The sequence below is a fragment of the Sciurus carolinensis genome, chromosome 2 (assembly GCF_902686445.1).
Source record: "Sciurus carolinensis chromosome 2, mSciCar1.2, whole genome shotgun sequence".
Lineage (NCBI taxonomy): Eukaryota > Metazoa > Chordata > Mammalia > Rodentia > Sciuridae > Sciurus > Sciurus carolinensis.
This window is the reverse complement of record NC_062214.1, coordinates 181,418,167-181,433,298: the sequence shown is the minus strand read 5'-3', so window position 1 is coordinate 181,433,298 and position 15,132 is coordinate 181,418,167.

Here is a 15,132-nt window from a genome sequence, read left to right as displayed (position 1 = left end):
GCAGGGAAGACCAGAATCTAAAAGAGGCAAACACACGTTGCAAACAATGTGAGATGTTTGAAGGACGCCCCAGCATCCTATTGCCTCAGTGATGCCTGAAGTCAAAAAGTAAACAAAAATATCTGAAATTCAGCACCAGAGAAGATGCATTCAGAGTCCTCGCAGAAAATGAGTAGTGTAAATGGGATATGATAATTTGAAGATACTCCTTTTAAAAAGATTTGATACAGGAGGACCACCAGCATGGAACAACAATGAGAACTTACTAACAATTGAATACTTCTTCCTCGACAATGAATAGACAGCAAGAGATGAGTAAGTTCAGCTTTCTCTTGAGAATCAGTGGCCCTCCATCTAATGTCATCCAGTAGTGGGTTCTGTGACTGGCAGGAAGTTGAGGAATAAATAACTCTCTTGTGTTCCTCAGTGTCCTACACGGATTCCCAGTCACTGAAACTATAAACTAATATGGCACAGAGTCTGGTTAATGGAATCTCTTTTTACATCAGCTTTCTGAAGCAAAGAGCAGGGTGGAGAAAAACAGGCAGCAGATCCAGAAAACAAACTAGAGCTATCCAGCACAGTGACTCAATGGAGATACTTAATTCAATATCGAACATCAATCTTGAATGATCTTAACTAATTCTACAGATGATAAGCTTGTGTGGGACTAAGCTTGACTTTGACCCTTTCAATAAGTACTTCCTTTTTTTTTTTAATCACTAAAGGAAAATGGCAATTTTGACAGATAAAGAAATTTATCCTCCCAAAATTACATTGTTACTTACTTAGATATTTCCCTATTAATTAATTAATTAATTGAATTAGTAATTATGTATACCTAGAAAAAGAGGAAAAATACTTTCCTATGTTGATCTTAAACTAATAAATGCTATGAGTGGGAGGGAAGAGCAATAATAATTACCCTAAAATTGTGTTTGAAAGTCTGGAAGAAGATCACTGGGCCCAGGGTATAAAGAGCAAGGGAGAAATAAGTTGAATGACCCCATAAGGAAACTAAGACTGGATTGTGTAGAGCATTATTAGTGTAAGACTTGAGATTTCATGTTAATTATGATGTAAAGTCAATTACTGGTTTTGAATACAGGAATAAAAAGATCTGGATTGAAATTTAAAAGATTGTTCTGTTGTTAATTGGAAATATTAGTGGAGCCCAATAGAAATGGAACCAGCAAAGTGGTTATCACTGGTGCATATATAATTCCGATATGAAATATAAAGGAATTTTTTATTAAGAACTCTCAGGATGAAATTGGGGTGGAATTTGAAAGTCTGAGGAACCTATCCATGAGAAAAATTTCATCACTTAAGGCAGGAAAAGACTTAAAGCAGTTGAAGGGCGAGGGTTATGAAGAAGGAAGCTGTCAGGAATGTTCTGGAATTATGCAATGATTTCTTATTCTAGCAGTTAATGAAATTGTTTGAACTAAGTCTACTTAAATCCTAAGAGTGAAGGAAGTTTCCAGATGATATCTGTGTTGTTCATGAAAATATTTACTATTTCTTTTCAAACATGAGAAAGTGCAAGTCAGTGTTTGAGAATGTGACAAGGACATACAGATGCCAATTACTAAATTTCAAATTTAATAATTGATCTTAATTGCTGATGTTTACTAGTGTGCTTTGTAGCTTTGAATAACTGAAACTTTTAAAACAGAAATTGATATCAAGCACATAATAGAGGAATACCCCATGAGGGTATGATCCAGTGCAAACTATGTTAGGCTGAAAAACAATCCTTCATATTCATGCTATTTTCCTTTAATTCCAAGTGATATATACTCCATGTTCCCTTAAATATTTTTAATATCATAAGTGATCTCATACCCTGCACACATCTTTGTTCTGTCACATCTGCCACGCAGACAAGTTCACAGCACATTTACTAAGCCAGGTGATAGAACTGCTGTCCATACACTTGTGTGTTTGCTTATTGTAATTGTACTTTAATTAGGTGGTCATGTAAAACAAAGGTGTGTAAAAGTCATTTTTATTCATTAATTTATAAACAGCTACACGTATACACACACAAAAAAAGATTTAAAAACAAATTGTGCTTATAGAACCCAAACAGCGTCTGAAAATTTTTAAACAACTAAAAATAATAAAACCCACAGAAAACACCATCGTTGTGATATTCTCATCTCTACACCTTGAAATACGGAAACTGGAACTCTGTGTTTTATTTCCTACATTCCTCCTTCAGTTTGATTCTTCTGAGCACATTTTCACATCTTAAGAAGAGCCATGTATCACATTTTCGAAGACATCATTTAAAAACATTTCCTAGAATAGCAAGGCACATTCTATTTCAAAGACGGTGACTCTCTGAACAAAACAAAAGCATTTGTGTTTCTGTAGTCCAGATCTAACCCTTTTGTAAAGAAACTTGTCATCCAAGAACAAAACTGCAACAGAACTTATGAGAGAATATAAACATCATTCCTGATTCATGGTATATCTTCTCAATGCTTTGGAATACTGGAGTGTCTTCTTCTGTCCTGTTGAAAATACAAATCTCCACTGTGCTTACAATAGGAACGTGTCAGCAAAGTTAAAACACTTCCTATTTCTTTGCACAATTATGAAATTGCCTTCCTCTGCTGTCCAAGAACTCCTGGTTTTCACATCATGCATTTCTACTTACTTGACATGAAATGTTTTGCAATTTCATACGTGAAAATGGTAGTCTTTCAAAGCAAACTCATTGCTATTTATACCTTAACTGAAACTGAAGTTCAAATGAGTATTTAGGGCTGGAGTTTAGCTCAGTGGTAAGTGCTTCTTGGGCGTGTGCATAGCCCTGAATTCAATCCACAGCACCATAAAAAGGATAAAAAAGAAAACAAAAAAAGAACAAGATTAGTATTTTGTCACATAGATGAAAGGAAAATAAAGATGTCCTAAATCTTAATACTTATTTTTTCATGCTCCTTAAAGGAAATTGGTAATACTGCCTCTCCTGAGTGAAGAAAACAACTGGAAGATGGAAAGACACAGAATAGATGGGAGAGAAAGGGAAGAACAAAGAGAAAAGAAAAGAAACCTGACCTAAATTCCCCCAGTGTCTCAGATTCAACATAGGTTCAGACTCCAAAATAAGCTGTGTGTACAAACTGATGCTTTGATTTCAAATGCTGATTTGGTTGTTTGGTTGATACCTTTCAACTGATTGACATGGAGCAAATGACCTAAGTCTCTGACCAAAAGTTATTTAACTCTGTATTATAATAATGATCTTTTCTTCCAAATTGGGAGATGTTTAAAGCAATATTTCCAGGTTATTTAAAGTATACAACTCTTGGTGACTCTGCAATAATTATATGTGAAATTTATAAAAATAGTTTCATGCATTTCAAATCAGACTCATAGTAAACACTCACTAAATTGGAAGTATTCTAATACTGCTTAGATTCAGTGTTTTTATCAACTAATATCTTTGAAGCCCCTCATATTTCCTTGTGAGCTCTATTGTACGTCTTGGTACAATAATCATTGGTTTATGGATCATTTTAAGGTTAGAAGAAAGTTTCCTATCTCCTTACCTTCTCATCTCAAATTTTTTAATTTGTTGATAATTCATCTTCCTGTGGGGTATAGAAAGAAGGTGATCAAAACTGAATACTAAAGGGTTTACATCATTGATTTCTCTACTTAGCTTCAGCATCATAAAGCTGTTACTTGGAACTATTTGGCAAAGCTAGAATAAATGTTGGGTAGAGGAATTTTCTACAGACAAAATACATCCATGTACACTGTGAGAACTGAATGTGTCTGTTGGCTCTCCTTCAATCAAGGTAGTAGGAAAGCTGAAATCACCTCCAAGCTAATTGTTTGGTGAGGAAAGGAAGGGAAAATGAGAAGGTCACCTCAGAGGTGGCATATTCTCAACATGAGAGGAAATACAGCAATGAGAGGCATATTGATTTCTTCTTTCTATCTAGAGCTGTGGATTCCATGGGAAGAAGTGTAGACATGTGCTACATCAGAAAGTCTATTTTTCAGTCTCTTTTTGTCCAGCGCAGAGTAGAACAACGTCAGAAGTTCATGAGAATGTAAGTAGAAGAAACTGGACAGAATCAGCAGAAACCTGTAGAGCTGACTCAATCTGGGAGTCAGTTCCCCTTAGCCCAAGTCCCAGAAGGGTGCCATGCCATACTAACAAAACCAGTTGTAGCAAAACAGCAGAATCCTTGGAAATAGACATAGCTCATGTAAGATCCCTTCCTTCCCCTTTAAAACATTTATGATCCTGGGAACTAAGTGAAGATAGAAATGGCTCCTAGTGGAAAACCATGATATTCCAAGTCGTGTTAAATAAGTAGTCTGCCACTAAACGTAGATCCTCCTCCACTCCTTCCCTTACCAACCCTTCCTTCCTTCTTCCCTTCCTTCCCCCATTCTAACCTCCAATTTGCAATCTTTCTATTTCTTCTGTCTTCAAACTTCTTTTTCACTAAAACAATTTCCTTCTGACTTCGTGGTTACCTTCTATGCTGGGAATCAGATGCCAAACTACACAAATTCTCAGAAGAGAGAATTTCCCCCCCTAAAATCACCCAAGATTCCCTGGCAGATTCTAAGCTCATAACCCTATAAAACTGATGAAAGTCATGGTGCAATATTCATAATAGGGGAAATCAAAGATTAAACAAATTCGGGTTCATATACAACCCTATTGCATTCTTTTAGAGAACTGTGCTTAGAGACAGACAGGATATTGTTGATTTAGATGTTATGGGAAGGTCGCATGTTTAAAATCTTTCTCCCACACTTTAAAAAACCCACAAGAAAATATCTTGTTGAAGTTAAATTTCCAATACCTCAGAAAGTCCTATCTCCTTACTTCTTCAATCCCTTGGCACATTCTTACTACCTCGATAGCCACCAAAAACCAGCAGCTGCTTAAGATGGAATTTGCAGACAGCTGTTGGGGATAGTTTTCAACCACAAAGAAATGCAAGTTGAAAAGTTCACTGCTAAGTTTTTCCCATTCTCAAAAATGGAAGCTACTGTACTTACAATAATCTTACAAAGGGGATCATTAACCCATTTCTAAATTGGATTACTTGCCTTTTCTGGTTGAATTTTTTCAATTCCTTATATATTCTGGATATTAATTCATTGATAGATATTTTGCAAATATTATGTTCCCTTCTGTGGAGTGTCTCTTAACTCTGGATTATTTCATTTGCTGTGCAGAAGGTTCTTTGTTTGCTATAATATCATGTGTCTTTTCTTACTTTTGTTTCCTGTGCTTTTGGAGTATTATTATTATTATTGTTATGGTTATGGTTATTTGCCTATACCAATACCTTCAAGTGTTTCTCTTATGTTTGCTTGAGATAATTTATTATCTCAAGTCTTCCCTTTAGGTCTTTGATCCATTTTGAGTTGATTTACCTTATTTGTCATCAAATAAAATTTTGCTGTTGACATTTCTGTGTTGATTCAAGACAAATGTTTTCCTGACTTACTTGGTTCTACAAAAAAAAAAAATATATATATATATATATATGTATATATATATATATATAATATATGTAGCTATGTGACATCTCAACAGCTGGATGAAATGACTCTTAACATTTAAGAACAATTCCAGATATTTTGTATTATTAAAACAATAAAAGTAAAAAAAAAAAAAAAAACACTTGTCAGAAAGAAATTCATATATGTCAGGGTAGCACTGGGTAAAGAAGAATTTTGTTTGAAAGTGGGGAAAACCCCATTGTCAAATAAAAAATTAGTACATTTTAAAGAATTTATTGCTGAGTTGTGATGAAGTTGCTGGAACTTTTATTCACTGGTGTTGAAAATATAAATAAGAACATTTCTTAAGTTTAAAAATGTTTATGTAAGTAGAAAAAGAAAAAAAAGTCTTATGACCATTACTAAAATTCTTGTATATAGATTAGAATAATTATCTGCAGTTATAACCATGAAATAATGGCTGAAGACTTCAAAGGATGCTCGATACATTACATTAAAAAGGTTATAAAACCATATATAAGATTTTTTTTTTTGCAAACATACATGTACATATGTATGTATTCATCAAGATGCAAATAATGATTTTTTTTTTGGTAGAATTTAGGAGTAGGGATTTCTTTTCTTGTTTTGCTTTTTCTTTTTTTTTCTTTCCAGTACAGCAGTAGAAATATATCTAAAGCAGAAAACAAGGGTTCAGTTGGATTTTTTTCTAATTATGGTAAACTCTTTGAATTCAGGATTGATGGGTTCAGTATGTGAGCCATTCACAAGTTAACTGTGTTAGTTTGGATTGATGTTAGTGGATGTACTATATAGGAAGTGAGACTGAGGTGTGATGAGATAGGGACAGTCAATAAAAGGGCATGTTAATAAATTCTAAATGGGTCATTATTTTGGACAAAGCTCAGTCCAGTGTGAACAGTTGGAAAACTTGTATTGATGGTGCGTTGGAAAATGGTGTCCATAAGAAGTGAGCATGCTCTGGTATCCGTGTTCATCCCTCATTGGTTGAGAGTCACTCTAGGATGTTAACTTTCACTCCAAATCTGTGTACCACAGAATGTCCATGATGACTGACAGGAAAATGCAAAGAACACAAAGAGAATCCTGTCCATAGCCTGGTAAGGCATCTATGTTAATAAATGAATAAGATGTAAAACAGGGGGAAATATTCCCACATCAGAGAAAGTGGGAGGATAGCAAGCTGACTCTGCTTTCATTTCTACTGTTTGCCAACTACATGGCCTTGAACAAGAACTGAACACCTCTGGGTCCTAACGTCCTCCTTTGGGAAATACCAACTGCATTGCCTACCATCTTACCCTAAAATGCACCAATCACTTTCTGTTTGGGAAAGATGGAAACAAACTTAAAATCAGTCTTCTGTTTTCTGTTCCATTTTCCAAGAAGGATTGGAAAATACAGATCACAAACTTAAAAGTAAATTTGAAACTTGTGTCTGGGACAGAATCAGGGTTAACAGGATATCCATCCCCCTAATGTCTTAGAACTTCCTCATTTCATATTCTCTGACAGTGAGAAGTTGATTACTTCAGGTTCAAGACATTCACGCTTTGGTTTCAGCAGATTCCTAACACTTAAGATCTCTGGTACCTGGAGCACCCAAAATAAAATTCCCATTAATGGCTTTTTTTTTTTTTTTTCTGGTTAATTTAGCTGGATTTCTTCTTTTTAAAAATACCTTATTCCAAGAGTGTGATATTTCTGATGGAGGTACCTAGTGGACAACATTTTTAGTTCCATTCATTCCCTGCAGGGGGAGAGTGACCCCCAGGTCTTTGGGGAAGCATCTAGCTCTCTTCCCTCCAGGATTCTCTAAATTGGCTGCCTTGCCTGCCTCACCCCCAAGCTCCTTTCTGCACATGCAGCCACACTCACCACATTGGGGCGCAGCTCATCTAGCAGGCCTGGCAGGCTGCCAAAGTGTTGGCAGCTTTGAACTGTGGAAAATCTGAGAAGTGCTTGATAGCTTTTTATATAGCTTGGTTTGATACCAATAACTCTTGAGTGTGGATGTCAAGGCAACGAAGCTGCAGCTCACAAAGAAAGAAAAATAATAATAAAATAAATCCCTTAAGATTAGAAGTGAATAATCTGTGAAATGCTCAGAAGAATTTTCCTATTGTTTCTCAGTGTGTTACTCAGGGGGCCTTGTTAATTAAGGTTCAGGACCAAGAAGTGAATCTGTCAGCAAGTCACCATTCCTCCTGCATGCATGACAAATTGCTTGCACAAACTGTCCCCAAATCTCATCAGCTCTCACTTTCCCCTTCCAGAAACTTTAAAGCATAGCTCTGTTGTAATAGCCTGCAGTTTCATTCTGTGAGGACAATTTGGCATTTTTTTTGTTTTTATTTTTTTTAATTTTAAAATATTTATGAATGCAAGATTTGGGGCAGGACTGAATGAAATTTGTGAAAACATCTGTTGCGTTGATAACTTCAGAACTGTAGGGGTTGGAGAGCAAGGAGATAGGTGGGGAAAATGTGGGGGCAGTGACCCCACTCAGGTTCATATGATAAATTTGTACCCCTTCCTATTATGATAATTTCTCTGAAGAATCCGAACCTCAGGCTTAGTGCATACTTCTGAACTCACAGCCTCCACAACAGACTCAGCATTTGGTTGGTGTGAATTTTCTTCCCCCAAAGGACCCCCAAAGGAAAAAAAAAAAAAAGAGAGAGAGAGAGAGAGAAGCATAGATGAGCTGTAAATAAATGGATCCATTCTAAAAATTCAGTGTAGTCATCTGTCTTTGTTGCTTAAACAGAACAGAGAAAGAAATTTTTGGAGTCAACTTTACATGGTGCAGAACAATGTCAATTCCAAATAATTGGAATTTATTACCATAAACAATATAGGATAGGCAAGTCCTTTCTTACTCCCTTCTAAACTTTACTTTTGTTTTAGTTGATTCTATTGAAATATAAAAGGAAATCTACATATTATTAAATTGAGAATTGTCTTGGGGTAACTTTGTGAAATGTATTCAATCTGTGATACTGGAATGTTTAAAATCTTTCCCCGGGATTTCCCTTATTCTCACATCATTAAGGACTCTTGATTTAGCTGTACTGACAATTTCCCATACCTCCCCAGTAAAGCACTGACTAGTCAATGCAATGATGTGGGTTTCCTATCCTAGGTTGAACTATGTCTTCTCCAAATTCACAAGCTTAAATTGTGTTCCGTGCCCCCCTACCCAAATTCATAATGTGACCTGTTTGGGAAGTAGGAAAATTACAGAGGTAATCAATTTAAAGCACTCATTGGAGTGAACCTTAATCCAATGTGACTAGGATCCTTGTAATAGGGATACATGGACATAGGCATGCTAACAAGGAGTGTCTGACTTCAGCATAAAGACAGCCCCACCTGAGCCTAGGAGAGGCCTGGAGCAGATTCTTCCCTGACTCAGAAGGAAGTAACCCTACAAACACCTTGATTTGGGACTCTGGCCTCTACAGGTGTGAGCACTAAGTTACTATTGTCTAAACTACCAGGTTTTGGGTCCTTTCTTAACAGCCCTGGGATATTAATGAATGTAACTATTAGTTATTTCCTAACATGAGGCATGCCATTTCTTTCCTCTAAGCTTTTGTTTACTTAAATATAATAAAGCAAAGTTTCAACTATTTTAAAGATAGTGACAAAGCTTGGGTGAAACAATGGCTACAGAAACAGTTACAAGCTGGTGCTATTGTATATACTATTTGGCAACCATCACAACTTGAAATTTAGGGGCAAACTGAATAGTATTCAAAATTATCACTTTACTATCCATTTCTGGGTTTCTTTTTATTATTTCCTTTTATGGTCTAGAAAGCTCACTAAACTCTAAATGATTTTTTTATTTTTTTACATTTTCATTTTTATTTTTTAATTATTTTTTATTTTTACAGACTGCATTTTGATTCATAGTACACAAATGGGGTACATCTTTTTGTTTCTATTGTTGTGCACGATGTAGATTCATACCATTCGTGTAATCATACATGTACATAGGATAATGATGTCTGTCTTATTCCACCATTTTTCATATCCTTCCCTCTCACTTCCCTCTAATAACTTAAAGCTCCTCCATTCTTCTTTACATAATGACATTAAGAATAGTTCGGAGGCCAGATGAATAAATGGAAACTTAGTAGAATAACAGATTCCATTACCTCAAAATAATAGCAACAGAACTTTGAACCTTTTAAGGATCAGAAAATATTCGTAGTCCTGAATGCGACTTGAACAATCTTATGTTTATTTTAAAAGTCTGTTCTTCATTCTAATCTGTACCTACATCTAATTCACATATGTCTGCATACAGATATCAGATACACAGGTATAGAGATATCAGAGTCCCAAGTATAAAATTAATTATAAAAATTATGCTGTTTTCTTTTTACTCACTGAGTTGCATAAAGTATTTGTGAAACTCCCATGCAGAACATTGCCTGTTCAGAGCATATGCCCACAAAGAAAGAGAGAGAGAAGAGAAAGAAAAGGAGTTGGGGGTGTGGGGGGGCTAGAAGAGGACGGGGAGGGGTGAGGTACCCCGAGGAAAGGATTTCAGGAAAGCAGCAGGAATCATTGGAACCCAATCTAAAAATGAGTTTCCTCAGGCCCTTGTTTCCACTGAAGGGATATTGCTTTCTTACTGAAGCCTCAAGGATCATTCTAAGTCTCCCTAAAATCAGTTATGGATCCTACACAACAGGAGGTTCAGATAGGCAGACTAACCTATCCTGTCTTAGAATTTTTTGGATATCTATGTTTTCTCTGGTTCTTGACGTGTTGTCTTAATTTTTAAAAAGGTGGTAATATTTTATTACCTTAGCTTTTCATAAAAACTCATCTTCAGTGTGAGAAAGTGTTTATAAATTTTAAAAAGTGAAGTATCATGCATTTCAAACAGGACAATAATTTTACTAATTATTGTCACAGTGCAAAACTAGATCCTCGTATACCATTTCCTTGGATAAGAGCAAGCTGACATAATTACAGTCCTGACGGCAGGACTCCTTGCTTGATAGAATAACTAGGGCTCATGTTTTAGGACAGGAAGCCGGATAGAGCAGAAATCAAAGATGAAGAAGGTTACCCTTGTAATTTTTCCTTGAAAGAGATGAGGACAGGTTTCTGGAGGAGGAGCGTGCCCTGGACATGTTGCATGAGGGATCAAGGACTGAAGCTCATTACTAGTCCCACCTCTTTGGTTTAATTTGTTTCCTACTCTGATAAATGCTGACTTTGGTTCGAAAACCACTTGCCAATACTGAAATAGCTTTGATGCTTTCAACTGTCATGTTAACTCAGCCAAACTGTCATTTGCAGAAACCTTTGCAAATTTACTTTATATTGAGCTGGTAACATCTGACTAATTTCTACTAATACTGCACAGCAGCTATAACCACTTTTGCAGAGCACATTAGCCTTGTTTAACTGGCATCATAAATAATAAATTCTAACTGCTGGGAATTGGCTTATATTCCAAATTGCTTTTTTGACGTGTTTTTGGACTCAGGTACATTATTTCACACTAATGATTCTGCTAAACCCAGAGGCTTTTGTCTGTTATTCTTACATCTCTACCAAATATTTTAAAGAAATAATGCATCAGATGTTCTTTTCTCATATCCTCGTTCTTCTAGTCTTATCTCCAGATAATAAAAAAATGTGCAATTATCCCAAAGTTCTTTGGCAGGTCATGTGAATTGAGCCCTGGGCTGATTTGTCAAATCCCTTTTGGTTTGACCTCACTGTAGCTCCTTTTTCTTGGTTATCTTTTCAAGGTTGCCATTAAGGTCTAGGGAATTCTCAAAGTTGTATCAAAGAAGAAGACCAAAAAAAAAAAAAAAAAAGACATTACTTAGGAGAGACCAGAGGAATAAATCTCTTCCAGCAGAATGAGAGTCAACTCTTGGCACATCTACTAGGTAAAGTATCCAGGGGAAAGTTTCTGACATTTGCCATAGTAATGGTATGTAAAAATTCCCCTGCATATACTCTTTGAAGGGATAAAGACAAAATGAGAAAGCTACCTATTTGAAAAGGATACATCATAGGAATAACTACTGTAACTTGGGCTACAGAAATTGAGTGACTGAAGTCAATGACGTAGAGCCTTGTGGTGACAGAGGATGAATGTGAACAACCATTGGAGTAAAAATAAATTTTCAAGCCCATGGTGGTTGTTAGGAATGGGGCCACCTTCATTAATTCACTGATTATACACATTCTCTCTAACCTATGATTTCATTACCAATTTTTCTAGCTGCTTTACATGATGTTTTGACATAGGGGGCTCGCTGATTAGGAGAGAATGTTCCTCCCAATGAAGCCTAATATGTGAACATGCTTTTAATATGCAAAGCAAGCAACCCAGAGACATGCCAGACCTCCTACCACCTGCTTTTACACTTATGAAACACTCACCCCATCTCCTTGTCACCCAAGAGCCAGGCATCAGACAATTAGAAATTGCACTAACAGGTTGCAGTCCTTTAAAATTATTCCAACTGGACAATCTCACCTGGTCAGCTCCTTACTCCGCTTCACTCACTCCTTACCTGGAAAATCCCATAAAACCTTCGTCACAGTCTTCCTGGCTCTTTCTCTGCTGGGACCCCTCTTGCTACTCTTTCCTGGGACCCTGCACAGCAGAATGCACCCCTTCCTCTTGGGAACTGTCAACAATAAACTCTTTTTAGTGGCATCTCCAGATCTGTCGGCCTCACCACGTGTTCATAAAACCCAAATCCCAGGTGTATTTTTAAAACAGTAACTCACGGGATTTGACCATGCAAAAATGCCAGTTATTAGTTAGGTTAAAGAAAATGCTTACTTTTTAAACTATTAAACAAAAAACAAAAGAGCAGGGTAGGAAAACCAATGGTAGCAGTCCTTCAACACAAACTATAGGATCCTTACTCTCTGGGTTTGAGATAGGATGGGGATTGTAAATATAAAGTAATGGGCCATGAATAGAATGCAATTTTTAAATATAAAATAGAAAGTGTTACTTGATGAATGCAGGTTTTATAGTCTTTATAGACACACAAACACATATTTCCAAATAATAACTCTATCTCTTTTAAATTTTGCAGTGTTGCCAGGTGTGGTGAGGCTCACCTGTAAGCCCAACTACTTGGGAGGCTGAGACAGGAGGATCACAAGTCCAAGGACAGCCTCAGCAATTTAGTGACTCTGTCTCAAAATAAAAAATGAGATAAAGAGGATTGGGGATGTAGCTCAGTGAAAAAAATGTCCCTGGGTACACTCCCCAGTACAGTATGGTAGTTTTTTTTAATGTTTATTTTTCACTAGATTTCAAATAAAGTAATGCACTTTTCTAATAATGATTTATGCGCCAAAAATTCTACTTTTAAATCCCATTCTACTCTGATGAAATCCTATGCTGAGGTCCGGGAATACAGGACCTATTTAAAACTGAGACTGGATCAGGAGGACAGGGCATGAGAATGGGGAGTGGTTCTCTGGGCTCCCAGGAGGTTGAGTAGGAAAAGTGAAAGATGAACTCTTGAGAATTCCCTCTGGGATTGTAGGCCTGGCCTAAGGTGAAAGTTTTATTAAGAGAATTTAAATCCTGAGATATACTGAGGTATATATAACAACAAGCCCCCAAACCAGATCAAATTGCAAACTTGACTCAGACCCACAACTAATTGCCTGGAAAGAGTCAGGTCACTTTCACATGTCAATCCTATAAACTTCAGCCTCTTTTGCTACAAGATATCTAGAACACACACACACACACACACACACACACACACACACACACACACACATTAAATACACTGAGTTCTCCAAAGGGAAATAACATGAAAATAGAATGAAACCAAGGAAAGTTTCTCCAGCAGTGCAGACACCAACAAGTGAATTGGACAGCAGGAAAGTGAATCAGGGAAACTCTGGGCTTAGGATTCTACTCTTATGCCATGACAGATCTCCCAGTACTACAGAAGGGACAGGAAATTGTTTTCCAAAGAGGACCTGCAAGTTACAAGCCATAATGTGGGCAGGGCCACTGAGAAAGTGCCATCCCTGATGTGCCATCCCTGATACCTCAGCAAATGGCTCTGCTTTGACAAAGGCTAGGTCAAGACAGGAGAGGGAAGCTCTGTCCCCCAGACTGGGTGTCAGTGATAAGAAACAATAGCAGTCTAGGTCTGGGAGAGGAGCAAGAACATGGAGGCAGACTTTGACTGGGGACACTGGTGAACCCAATGCTGTTGATTGGTGCAGGATCGCTTGGGAAAGCTCACAGGCACTTCAACTTCTAGAATTCAGAATCTGATGGCAATGGAGAAGTGAAGACCACCACAACATGTAACCCAGCTCACACAGAGTAAGAGGTTCCAACAGACCAAACCAAGGTGGAAACTGCCGATTCTATTTTTAAAATTGATATACTGTCAACAAGGATATATCGGACATATCTAGGATAACATAAAAGGATGGGAAAGATATGCCTATGACCGTACTGAAAACAAAGCTGAAATGGTTTCATTAAGGTCAATAAAAACAAACTTCAGAACAAGAACTACTATGCACAGTAAAGAGGAGAGTACCTAATGAGAAAGGAGTCGGTTTTCCCTGAAGGTCCAACAATTCCAAATATGAATGCTCCTTGACAACAAAGCTTTAAAATAAAGAAACCAACAGTGTTACGACATAAAGCAAAGAATAGGCCAATCCACAATTGTAGATGGAGACGCCAACACTTTTCTCTCGGTAATTGATGAAACAAAAAAAGCAGTCAGAAAATCAGTAAAGGATATCTAAGACAGGGATAACACTATCAAGCTGTTTAAACTATGTGACACTAGTAACAACTCCACATACAACATAAAAATACAACTATTTTCAAAATGACCTTGGAACATTTATTAATATACATCCTAAAAGAAACAACCTTGCATTTAAAAGAATCGAAATCAAGCAAAGTGTTTTTCAGAACATAAGTTAAAAGAGCAACAGAAAGATATTTGCAAATTTCTAATATGTATAAATTAAATGATACCTAAAGGCATTCACAAACTAACTAATAAATATGTTGAGCTGAATGCAAATGGAAATACAACACATAATGTGTGGAACACAGCAAATATAAACCCTTGGGGCAAATATATAGCATTAAATTTATATGGTAGGAAAAAAAGAGAAAGATTGTAACTATGACTCAAACTTCCAACTGCATTTTTTTTTAAAGAGGAATATAACCCCAAATCAATCATAAAAAAGGAATAATCATGGTAAGGGCAGAAATCAAGGAATTTGAGAAAGAAAACAATAGACTAAGTAATCTCGGAACATAGTTGTCAAAGAACAGGTTCCGCAGAAGTCAACCCTGAAGATTCTCAGCAATGACAAATTAAGGAAGTGTGAAAGCTGAGGACCAGAAACCCAGGAGAAGGGAGCAGGACGAGAAGGGGCAGGAAGCTAAGCAAAGATGTAATTTCAAGCAACATTCTAACTTCTTCCTGACCCTTCAGAGTCCTGCAGTGTGAATTACGCTCGCTCAGAGTTTGCTCAGCCTCAAGGCAAAGCTAGGCGGCTGAGCTTTCCTGTCTCGCAGAGTGGGAG